The following is a 12810-nucleotide window of genomic DNA, read 5'->3' as shown; positions in this document are numbered from 1 at the left end:
TTCTTAAATATTTCTTATGTATTTCATAAAATTAAAAAGGGAAACGTATTTCTTTTTGAAATTGTTAACAAAGGCAAATCCTTATTTTGTCCTCTGTATGACACAATCTGAAAACCTCAAGAGACTTAGTATTGCTTGAACAGAAATCTCAAGGTTGGGGAAAGGAGTACATGTAAGGTCATCCTGCATGAAGGGGCAGCAGGCGATGTTCATGGGTTTAGAATTTATAGGAAGGTAGACAGGGAACTGCCCAGGAAAGTGATAAGCAGGGGTGAGGCCCGAAGGGTTTAGATCACAGGGCAGAACAAGGATGCCTTAGGGTAGGATGATGAGATGACTAAGGAGACTGGACAGGGCCACAAGGGAAAGGAGGCCAGAACCCTCAATTTTGGTCATCAGGTTGAACCAGGGCAGACAGTGGGCTCCAGGGAGGAGAGATAAGCAAAGTGCAAGGGGTAGGTTGGGGGGCTGGGAATCAGAATGACTCTAATATTTATGCATGTGTTTACACGTGGGCTTCTCCAGAAACTTCCTAAGAATCCAAGAGAATCAGCTAATAAAGGAGTAGAAATCAAAAGAAAGCTCTTGCAAACTGCTCTGACAAAAATACAGAGACTACTTGCGCACGGTGATGTGTGTCTACAGTCCCAGCATTCGGAAGGTTGAGGCAAGTAGATCAAGGACAGGCTGGGCAACAGAGGGAGACCCATCTCTAAATAAATAAATAAAACCTAGACACTTTAAACCTAAACAAAATGGTCAGAGTAAACAATTCATTTGTAAAAGCACCTCTGTTGATGGTGACTGTTGAAAGTTGTAAAAATTACTAGAGCATGTATGTTAATTCAGGTTTCAGGGAAGCAGACACCATGACGGAATTAGAAATGTAAGAGATTTGGGGGGCAAAATGTATGAGAAAGACAAAGGGTTGTGGGGAGAGAGACTTCAGACTGCAATATAGGTCCAATAGGACAGGACAGGAGAGAAGATTACAAAGGAAGAGCAGACGATCTTGACTAGGTCAATGGGAAACCCCAAGATCAAGAGTGTCTGTCAGGGGGCCAGCACTAGGCAAGAGCAGCCCCTCGCTGGTACCATTGCTGTGCACAGGCATTGGCTGGAAGCATCCCAAAGAGCAAGACCTAAGCTTGATTTCTGCAGATCCCAGAGTCAGGGCAGCCAATAAGCCTCAGCAAACTATTACCAACAGCAGGTTCTCCCTGCATGGGAATGTGGCCCCCAGTAACTTCTTGATTGCCTCTTCAAAGAGACAGGTCATTGTTGATCAAAAATATATATATTTCCCTTGAGACAGTTCCTGTCTTAGGAATTTTAAAAAATCAATATATATACAAAACACTGTAGAACAGAAGACAGGAAACACAAAAGTCCATCCTTGTGAGCCAATTAAACAAACCACTTTGCAACTGATTATTATGCGATCCTTAAATGAGCCCAATGAATCCATTTCAATGCATTGTCTCCAAGGGATATCTATAAAAGAAAAGGCTTTGTTTACTACATACTACCTTTCTTTATAAGAATAGATAGATAGAAGCTGTGCATGTTACATGCCTGCAATCTCAGCAACTCTGGAGGCTGAAGCAGGAGGATCATGAGTTCAAAACCAGCCTCAGCAATTTAACGAGGCCCTAAGCAATTCAGTGAGACCCTGTCTCTAAATAAAATACAAAAATGGGTTGAGGATGTGGCTCAGTGGTTAAGTGCCCCTGGGCTTAATCCCAGGTACCCAAAGAAAAAGAAAGAATAGATATATGAAAGATAGATAACATGTATGCATATATATGCACAATTTATCTATAGAAGAAACCCAATGTTAATTCCTCTGGCCAGAGTTTCTGGGACATTGTTACCAACAATTCTTACCAACAAATTAATTCATTGCCTTCCCCTAACTCTTGTTCTTAATGCATATCCACAGCAAACAGAAAGTTCTGCTGAAGAGCAATTATGGGTTGTAAGAGGCCAGCTTGTGATCCACTATGGAGTAGTAATGTGTTTATTAAAGGACAAGAACTAATTCTCTGCAGTATTTGGATACCTTGTTGATCTTTGCGTTTGAAGGGGGTATTTTGTAGGACATTTTTCTTTCTGGTAAGTCAGACAATGAAAAATTCTCTTCATCAAGAAAATGCAAGTGGGTTTTCTTCAGCTAAAGAGTTCCACTGTATTTATTCTGTGTCATTTGTTGACATTTTTCTAGTGTGTTACTAGTGTTAAAAGACAATTATTTTAAAGAGGTAAAATCGTGACTCTCATAAGGATATAAAAAGAACACCCATCAGAGGTTTCATTCAGCTCATTAAAGAGTGAGGAAAACAGTAAGAATTTTTATAGCAAGTGCAAGGAGACTCAGAATTTCCCACACTGTAATCAGATGAGGAGTGTTGACATGGATTCACAGACAGATGTCACAGGGTGACTGGCACATTCCATCCAACACTATCTGCTTTCTTTGTGCAAAAATTACTTGTACTAGTTTTCTACAAATTCCAGAATACAACACAAGCACAGTGAAGGGTGGAGATAAAACCAATGGATGAGCCCATTTTGATCTCCAATTTTCCTACATGAAGAAGTGAACTTAAAGCTGTTCCAGCTGGTTTGCATGGTAGATTTCACTTTCCCCTAAGCATGAGACCTCATATGGCAGCTACTAGTTACAGATGATTTTGTTTTCTTTCCTTGGAATAAATAGGAGGAAGGGAATGTGAGTAGACTGGTTACCAACTATCTGTGGTTTTATATATACAAACAATTGAATTTCTTTCTTATTTATTAATAGGTTTTCCAATAAAATATAGAATGTCTCAGTTAGTGTTGCAATAAAATGTCCTAAAATCATATAATGCAATCTTACTTAATATTTTGCTTTTAAAATTATATATAGGACTGCTGGTGCAGTAGCACCCACCTATAATCCCAGCAACTCCAGAGGCTGAGGCAGAAACATCACAAATTCAAAAACAACCTCAGCAATTCAGTGAGGCCCTAAGGACTTAGCAAGACCCTGTCTCAAAATGAAACATTAAAAGAAAAGGGGGTGGGTGGGATGCCTGGGGAAGTGGCTTAATGGTAAAGAGCATCTTGGTTAAATTGCCAGAGGAAAAAAAAATTCAAAGCAAAATAATAATTTTTGTTGAGTACTTCCTGTCACCTCCTGTGTTTTAAGACTTATCACCCAAGATTTAGTAATAAGCAACATAAAAACCTCTGCCTTCATTGAGTTTTCACTGTTTTGAGGACACAGATAGTAGGTATAAAATGGTGATGGGAATAGTGGCACTGAAGGGCGAGAGAATAAAGTGTGTGGGATCAGCAAAGAACTAAACAAAGGGAGAAAGCAGGTCATGGGAGAACCTGAGAGAAAAGAGTTACTATTTTTAAGCTGAGAGATGTCCAATAAATAATTCTGCCTTTGAAAAGATGCAGAATTATTGAGTTTTATTAAAAGCAAAATTTATGTTTTATTGGGCTTACTATTCTAGTCTTGTTCTTTCTAAAATCTTTGAAGTCCTGGAATATAATGGGAAGATGACTCCCATCTACTCGGGAGGCTGAGACAGGAGTATCGCAAGTTCAAGGTTAGCCTGGGCAAAAGAATGAGACCCTGTCTCAAAATACAAAAGCCTGGGGATATATCTGAGTGGTAGAACACCCTGGCTTCAATCCCTGGTGTCTGGGTAGGGGGAGAGGTTGGGAATAGAAATAATTGACTCTGAAAAAACCATTATAATACAGAATGATAGATACTGGGTTGGATGTGCACATTGTGAGCTGCTGTGGCACATTTTGCCCAGACTAGTTGCAGCTGGTAAAGTTTTCCAGAAGAAAGGAGACTTGAACTGAATCTTAAAGATACACATATAGTGGAGCAAATCAGATTAGGATTAAGAGATTTGAGAACGATAACCCACCTTCACATAAAACTACACTTAGAAGACCCATAAAGGATACTGCGTTCAGTTTTTGGCAGTTCCCAAGTCTTCACTGTATCGGGGGCAATGAACTCTCTCTGGTTAGTTCTTGGAAAAATGTATACCCACTTAAACCAGCAGAAAAATCTTTAAAAATGTGTTATAGATAACCTTATTACAAAAAAAGAGATCTTTTTATATTTTTTTTCAAAAACATATCTTTATAATCTTACTTAGATGTTTCCTCCTCCTGGTTCTCAACCTCAGGAAATAGCAAACCAAACTCCCTGACTTCTTAATGGGGTCCCCAGTTAATCCTTTTTTCATTTTCACAACACTTAAAGCAAATAGCTGATGCTGGTTTCGTGGTTTCTTTTTCATTCACCTCCTCCATTAGACTCTATATTCTAAAATCAGAAATCAGTCTGGTCTTTTTAATTTACATTTCACCTAAGCAGAAAACAAGGGTGGGAAGTAGGCTGGTTCAGGGCATTGAAGGGATTAGCCCTCTGAAGAGAGTTCAGAGATTTTTTTTTTTTTTCCCTGAAAGAATGACAAGATTAGCTTTGCACCCCAGAAAGTTCCCTGTCACTACAAAGTATGAGAATGGCCTGGAGCCACATCTCAGGGAGCTGAGCTAAGATGGAAGGCAGGAATCCCAGCAAGAGATGACAGTGCTCTGGACACAGGTGCCTCAGAGTGAATGAGAAGTGGCAGTTGAATTGAGAATTAAGGGTCAAGAATCAACAAACACTGGTGACTGGCAGGTTATGAGGGAAGCCCCTGGGTTCCTTCCTGGGAATTTGATGAATGGTGACGTTATCTGCTGAGATTGGAGATAGAAAGAAGAAACTTTTAGGAATAAGCTGAATGTGCTTTGGAAACATCCAGCCTGGGGTGCATTTCTGTCATGTGCAAGCAAAGAAGTCTTCCAGACGGGGAGTGTGTGCAGCTCGGGAGACGCCTGGGTAAAGTCACCAATGACCAAAACTCTTGGTAAGAGACTAGTCAGGAGGGGCAACAGAGCAAGATAGGAAGGGCCATACAGGTGAAATGAGCCATCAAAGATACAGAGAAGCAGCAGCCAGTGAGGAAAGGCTTCTGGAAGTGCAGAAGTAGTGGGCTGTGGATGGTGCCAAAGGGCCTGAGATGTTCCACCAGATGGGACTGAAAACTGGTATTTGAATAGAGTTCCAAAGTAACAAACCATATTTCAAGGTGTGAATTATTTACCTTTACTCTTTAGGAAGTGTGTGGGAATTAAGGCATCGAAAGCTCTGAGAAGGCGTTACAGAGTGATTGGCTGAGATGAAGCTCCCTCTCCTTTCCCCACGCCCAGGAGAGCCCCCTTTGTGTTTCTAATGACGTGAGTTGGTGCTCTCTTCTGCCTCCCACCAGAACTTGTACTTTCTGGACATGAGAAGATTAAGCTTCTCTAAGCAGAAAAGGTAAGAGGTTAATGTTTACATAAAGCAAGGTCAAAGCCCTTCCTCCTAGACAGAGGTGAGCAGTTAGCAGTTCCTAAAGAATGGGGATGGGGGTGGAGGGAGGCAGACTGGTGCCTACTGTCAGGAATCCAGGAGGCTAGATGGGGGACTCACTGCAGGATGCCCACCACAGAGGGAAGAGGCTGCAGGGACCAGCCCCAGACCATGCACAAGAATTATTTTAATGAGAAAATAGAATTTTGCCAAGGGCTGAAGAACACTAGCTTGAACATTGTTTTTTTTTTTTTAATCTGAAAAGAAATAGTCTTTAAAATGTAATGACTCAAGCTCCCATTTTTGTCTTTTAAGGTATTTGTTTAGAGAAACATCAATGCATTTTAGTCAATTCTTCTAAGAGAATCATGGAAGGAAATTAGCAATTGGCTAGAAAAGGATCATTTCTAATTTTATAATAATGTCCACTGGTTTGCTATTATAAATGTAATACGTCTTTAAAGGAACCGGAAAGTGATTTTTTCCCTATTAAAAGAGGATAAGTTAACATATTGTTCCATGGACACTGCAAGAAGGTACAAGTCTCCTGGGTCAGAGACAAAGGACCTTATTATACAGCATGAGTATCAGCAGGTTTGTAAATGTTTCCCTGGCCTCTAAGTCCCACATGGGTGACACCACGGTGCCCAGATTATGGTGCACACATAATGTTAGAAGCAGACATCTTAAAAAGACTCTGTATATTCAGAACCTCCAATTTTTTTTGGGGGGGAGAGTACCAGGGACTGAACCCAGGGGTACTCTATCACTGAGCCACATCCCCCGCCCTATTTTGTATTTTATTCAGAGACAGGGTCTCACAGAGTTGCTTAGTGCCTCGCTTTTGCTGAGGCTGGCTTTGAACTCACCATCCTCCCACCTCAGCCCCTTCAATTTTGAGCAGAGAAAACACCCTCTCTCTCAAACTGTTTTGTGTTTTGGGTCTCATTACACTGCTGCATATGTATTCTTAATCTATCTCTATCTCTATCTCTCTCTCTCTCTCTCTCTCTCTCTCTCTCTCTGGTACTAGGGATGGAATCCTGAGTTTCACACTTGTTAGGCAAGTTCTCTACCATTGAGCCGCATCCCCAATCTTGATAATCTTTTAAAAAAGAAAAAAACAGATTGAATAATTAACTAAACAAGATTAAACCTGAGAAGACCATGACTTATTGTGCTCTCTGCCTCTCACTTGCCCAAAAGAAAAAGAGAACAGTCCCTTGTGTGACAGCCATGCCCCCAGTCATGTGCTCTTAGAATCTAAGCTGCTACATGATAACTGGAGGGAGAGAATTATGTAGTGGATGGCCCTTTGAAGTGGCAGAAATCTTATTAAACAGCAATCAATTAAGGCTGCTCCCTGACCTTTCCTTCCCTGGGGAGTCAGAAGATGAAGCGGCCAGTCTGATGGGCCTTAGCACCCAGCCATCCAGGGAGCATGTCCAGGTAAAGACATGCTCACAAGGACTCTCTGTGTTAGGTACCATTGTTCCCAACCATAGGAAGAACACGAAGTTTATCAACTTGTTCAAGGTCATTTTCACTCAACTAGATGAGTGATTCAATCTGGTCTTTCCAGTTCCCAGATCTGTCCTTTTTAGGGCAGAGAGGAGAGAAAGTTTTCAAAAGGCAGGAATCACCAGGTGGAACTCTAACCAGAACCGCTCCCCTCCCAACAGAGCGACTCTGTTTCATAGCTTGAGCATCTGCCTGAGATTACATTTGAAGAGAGAGGGGAAAGGAGAGAAAGAGAAAAGAAACTGCGCTACTCAGATACTTTGAGGCTGAATTCAATAAGACCAGCTGTTAATATATTTATTATCAAAATTCTCAGTCTATAGCAGTCATTCTCAAATCTCATGTACTTAAGAGTCAGCTTGGGTGTTTGTTTAGCCTGGAGATTCCTAACCTCGCTCTCAAATATCAAATTGAATAGGTCTGGGGTAAAGCATAGGAATTTGCAGTTTAAACAGGTGCCTAGGAAAATTGGATGCAGGTGGTAAGAGAATGCATTTTGAAAAACTGAGCAAAGATATTGTGAAAAAGCATGTTCAGCAGGAAGCACCCAGAAGGGGTCTAATCATGTCCATCTATCATAAATGCTACCCTCTTTGGAAATCTGAGCTACTTGGGTTGGATCAGGGGTCTCTTCATTGATTTGAAGCTGGAAAGTGAGTCGTTTCTGCCATAGAAGGGAGAAAGGGAGCCTTGGGATTGGACTTCACACAAGGAAGATGTTGCATGGGAGACTCAGAGGGAAAAGAGAGTGTTCTAAAACCAGTAGAAAGGAAACCCTGAATAAGAAGAAGTAAGAAAACCAAAAGAAATGGACAGAGAAGTTATTCTCCTGAATGATACTGAGTACTATTCTTAGGAACTCAGAGGTATAGAGCACATTTCTAATCTATAAGTCATAACCTGACAGTCAGCCACAGACTCGGCACTTTCGCCTGAGACTGATGCCCTCAGAACCCTTCTCCTTGGACTCAACATTACCAACACATTCCTGAGAGGTTTAAGGATAATAATTTGAATTCCAAGAAGCCACAGGGATGGCATTGGTGAGCACAGATCTTTGTTGCAGGGGAAGTTAGATGACACATGGGAGCCAAACTGAGAGCTTTATAGAACACTGATAAAAATTATACCCTAAATCAAATGTATTACCTGAGAGGGGTGCGTGAGAGGCGAGGGTGATTTCAATGCCTCCTGCAGGCACCATGCACATATCATAGAAATCGATGATTGGCTGGTTTTGCTTTTTCCCTCTGCTGTTTCTCCCAGGAGCAACAGAGGCTACAAAGACTCCAGGGTTACTAAATTTATACTTGGCTTGCTAAGGTCTGGGTCAGCTCCACATCAGGGTGGGCCTTCAGTGTCTGGTGCTGTCAAGAGCCTTCGAGGAGCCCACATGGAAAGTCGAGGTTAGCCCCAGATCATCTGCTGATTGACCCATGTGGACACATAGACCCACGAGTGGTTCTAAACCTGGCGGTTCCCCCAGTCTCCCAGGTATGTGGGTTTCCATACGTGCTTCTCACTGCCCAGAGATTGCTGGCTTGCTGGGCATCCCCACACAGTCACTCGCACAGGGACCTCAACTTCACCATATTCTATATTGAATTGATATAATCATCTCACCTACACAGACCTGCTTCTGTATTTAGATCTTGGTGGGTGATATGGCCACCCAGTTGTCCAAGCCATAACCCTGGGAACCTCCACTGATTCCACCCTCTCCTTACTCTGCATCATCCCACCAAGACCATGTGCTGTTCTAACATTCCTTAAGTCTAACCTCTCCTCTGGGCCTTTGCCTCTGCCCTAGTTCAGTCTTCCTCATTTCTCCAGAAAATTTGTGATAGCTTACTTACCAGTCTCTTTTCTAGGGTTTCTTAAAGGAGATGTTATTGGCATTTTGGTTTGATCAAATAGTTCTGAAATTATATGATGTCTTTCTCTCTCTCTCTCTCTCTCTCTCTCTCTCTCTCTCTCTCTCTCTCTTTTGCCTCTGTCACCTGTGTACATAATGAAAGCAAAAATAACGAAATGGGGAACAGACTTCAAAGGATCAGCAAGCTCTCTTTATTAAGCAGCAGAAAGGCACATTTTCAGGAGAGAAAATGGCGACTGGTTTCAAGAGGGGTCCGATTTTTTTATAGGGTTTAAGTGAGGCTTAATCATCATAGCAAAATGTGTAGTGAGACTTAATCACATGCATTTAATTGTAGCAGAATCTGTCGCTAGGACAGTCAAGGAGAACAGTTGTTCAACTTCAAAGCCTGAGTCAGGGAAAGCAGTTGTGCCAGTTCAAAGCCCAAGGTCCAAAGCCCATTGTCTTCCCTCTCCCCCATCCCCCAGCCATTGTCTTCCTTTCTCCCTGGGGGTTGTTGTTCCCTGTTTTCCCCTGGGGGTTATTGTTTTCCATCTCCTTCACATGAGATGTCAATAGTGCCCTCTAGTTGTGAGAACCAACCTCTCTTCCCATGTGTGATGCTAGGAAGATATTAAATTCTGGTCACAGAACCAGGGGCAATATGGAGCCACCAGAACCACTGCAGGTGATCTGAGTCAAATCTGGAGACAGGAACTTGTTCCCTTGATGGGGGATCTTACACCCTCCCAGGGTAGGAATGCAGGCCCTTTGACACATTAGACATCCTATCTCTTCTCCAGGCCTGGTCGTCTTTTCTTGTTTTCCTCTTTTCATTCTACACAATGTCCCTAGGAGACAGATGCCACTTATGAGCTCTAAATGTCAGAAATAGTAATTTCTCCCAAACTTGCATCTCCAAGTTAAGATATCTCTTCTAAGATCAATACCTTAATGTATTTAGACATTTAGTATTAAAAAGGAAGCTGAAAACAAGATGAGATAATGAAAATCCGAAAGAATTCCATAGAATAAATGAACAAGCTCTAATTAGAGATATTGATACTGGTTTCATAGGGTCACTTCAAAAATAATGTACTTGGTCCAAACAATGTTTATAGAGGCACACAGTAAAATGAAAACTTGGGGAAATGAAAAGACCCAGGTATCTACAGCTGACTGATTTTTGATAAAGGTACTAAGAACACACAGTGGAGAAAAGGCAATCTTTCCAATAAATGGTCCAGGGAAAATTGGAGATCTATTAACAGAAGAGTCTCACCAGTTACAAAAATCAACTCAAAATGAAGTTTGTTAGTCAGTTTTTCATTGCTGTGACCAAAGTCCCTGACAAGAACAACTTAGAGGAGAAGATTATTTGGGGGCTGATGGTTTCAGAGGTCTCAGCTGATTCCATTGCTCTGGGTCCACGGTGAGGCAAAACACCATGGCCAAAGGGAAAGGCAGAGGAACTCACCTCTTGGTGGCCAGAAAGCAAAAAGAGCAAGGGGAAGGGGCTGAAGATAAGATGAAGAACTGGAGGTCATTCCATTAAGGGAAATAAGCTAGGCACAGAAAGATGAGTAGCACTCAGTCCTGCTCACATGTGAAATCTAAAAGAGAGGATCTCATAGAAATTGAAGTAAAATGGTAGTTAATAGAGGCCAGGGATGGATGAGAGGGGGAGGGAGGAATGGGGAAAGGTGGACCAATAGGAACTAAGTTATATTTAGTATAGTGACTGTAATGATAATGATACTGTAGCTCATTTCAAAGAGCTAGAAGCAAGGACCTGCAATGTTTTCACCATAAAGAAAAGAAAAAATTTTGAGAAAATAGATGCGTTTAACACAATTTAAACATTACACAATTGTATTGAAACATTGCATGGACCTCATGAATATGTATAATCTTTATGGTTTTTTTTTGGGGGGGGGGTACCAGGGATAGAACTCAAGGACACTCAACCACCGACCCACATCCCCGGACCTATTTGGTATTTTATTTAGAGATAGGGTTTTACTGAGTTGCTTAGCACCTTGCTTTTGCTGAGGCTGGCTTTGAACTCGCCATCCTTCTGCCTCAGTCTCCCAAGACACTGGGATTACAGGTATGCTCCACCACGCCTGACCTGTATGTTTTTATGAATTAGTTTAGAAACAAATTTAAATTTTAAAAATGTCAAACTTAAAGAAATGAGTGATTATTCAAATTGTTTAAAAATATACTATTCAAAAAATATTTCTATACATGTGGAAAAAGGTTGAGATGTACTCTTTGACCATTTATAGAAATAGATTTCTAATGGTTAAAATTTCATGTAAGAATTATAAAGGCATAGAAGAAAATATAAATGGTATGTAAAGTCCTCTTAAAGCATAAGTGAAGCTGGGCATGGTGATGCAAGCCTGTAGTCCTTGAGACTTGGGAGGCTGGTCCAGGAGGATTGCAAGTTCAAGGCCAGCTTCAGCAATTAAGTGAGACCTGTCTCAAAACAAATAAGTAAAAATGGCGTAGAATATAACTCAGTTGTAGAGTGCCCCTGGGTTTGATTCCTAGTACCAGAAAAAGGAAAAAAAAAGTGATAAAACCATGAAGAAAAGATCAATGAACTTAGTTATATTGATATTAATAACTTCTGAATAACACAAAATACCACAAATAAAATTAAAGACTAGATTAATCCAACTAAAGATCAATACTCAGTGTATACAAAGAACTCCACATGGAAAAGAAAAACATGGACAATTCAATATTGAACTTTTTAAAGCATATCAATAATCATTCATACAAAAATAATAAGACTTTGAAACATAAAAACAATTTCATCATCTGAGTCACAACACCAAAAAAAAAAAAATCAGTCAAGGGAATTAAAACTAGATGAAGGGAATTAAAATTAGAATAGTGATAAGACAGTATTTCTTCTTTCTATATTGAAACAGAGAAGGAGAGAGTATAGGAGTAGGGACAAAGTATTTAGTCCACACTCTGTTGACAGGATATAAAATTTCCTAAATATGATAGTAGCTTAGAACTTAAAGTAGGGATACTCTTTGAAGTATTAATTCCACATCTTATCTACCCCTAAGGAAAGCTCACACATTAAAGACATGGAGACTGTTCACTGCAAATACTGCTTACTATAGCAAAGAACTGAAAGGAACAAACATGATGGTTAAATATACTGTGATAGGTCAACAGCTAAATATGCTATGGTTTATTCACTTCTTACCATACTACACAACAAGAAGGGAAAAAAAAGATACTGCACAACGGAAAAAAAAAAAATATATATATATGCAAATGTGGACATTCAGAGAGAAGAAAACAGGTTTAAAAATCAACTGTTATCATATATTGTTATATAAAAAAATATGGAGAAAAGAAAAACTGCTTTGCTTGAGAAAGGAAGTTTTTGGTAAAGGGTGGGTAGCCACAAGGGAGTTAAAACTTCAATGTACCTTTTTGAGAATTTCGATATGAAATAAGCCCTTAGTTTTGACATAAGAAAATTTCAGTAAAGGAACTCACTAGAGACTTACCTTTGCTGAAAAGTGTAGGGAGCAAACTACAAGACGACGAAGAAAACTCGAGCAATTATTTCAGAAAGAAGAGCTCAGCTTTTTACTTACTCTCCTTCCTAATTCTTCCCAGAGGAGAAAAGGAGCCATCAGCAGTAGCAAGCAGCAGCCAGCAGGTGGCACCACCCACAAGCTTCCCGCTCTGGAAGGCGTTCCGTGGCTCATTGAGATTTTCCCAGTCAAGGCTCTCTAATAACATACTACAGATGTGACCTCTCAAAGGATGGTCTTGAGCGCCTGCCACTGCTTCCCTTGGGACTAAGAAGTTTATTTCTCTTTTGTTGTGGGGAGAGATCTCTCCCACTGCCATTACCACTGACATTTATATATAGATAGATAGATAGATAGATATAGATATAGATATAGATAGATATAGATATAGATATATAGAGATATAGATATAGATATATAGATATATATATAGATATGTA

The 12810-nt window shown here is 40.5% G+C and overlaps 1 pseudogene; it reads right to left on the bottom strand.

The window, feature by feature from the left end:
• Window positions 1-12419: 12419 nt before the first annotated feature.
• On the bottom strand, window positions 12420-12610 carry LOC143380877 (small nucleolar RNA U3; annotated as a pseudogene).
• Window positions 12611-12810: the final 200 nt, after the last annotated feature.

The sequence above is a fragment of the Callospermophilus lateralis genome, chromosome 14 (assembly GCF_048772815.1).
Source record: "Callospermophilus lateralis isolate mCalLat2 chromosome 14, mCalLat2.hap1, whole genome shotgun sequence".
NCBI lineage: Eukaryota > Metazoa > Chordata > Mammalia > Rodentia > Sciuridae > Callospermophilus > Callospermophilus lateralis.
The sequence above is the reverse complement of the archived record's forward strand: the minus strand, read 5'-3'. Positions and strand labels throughout refer to the sequence as shown.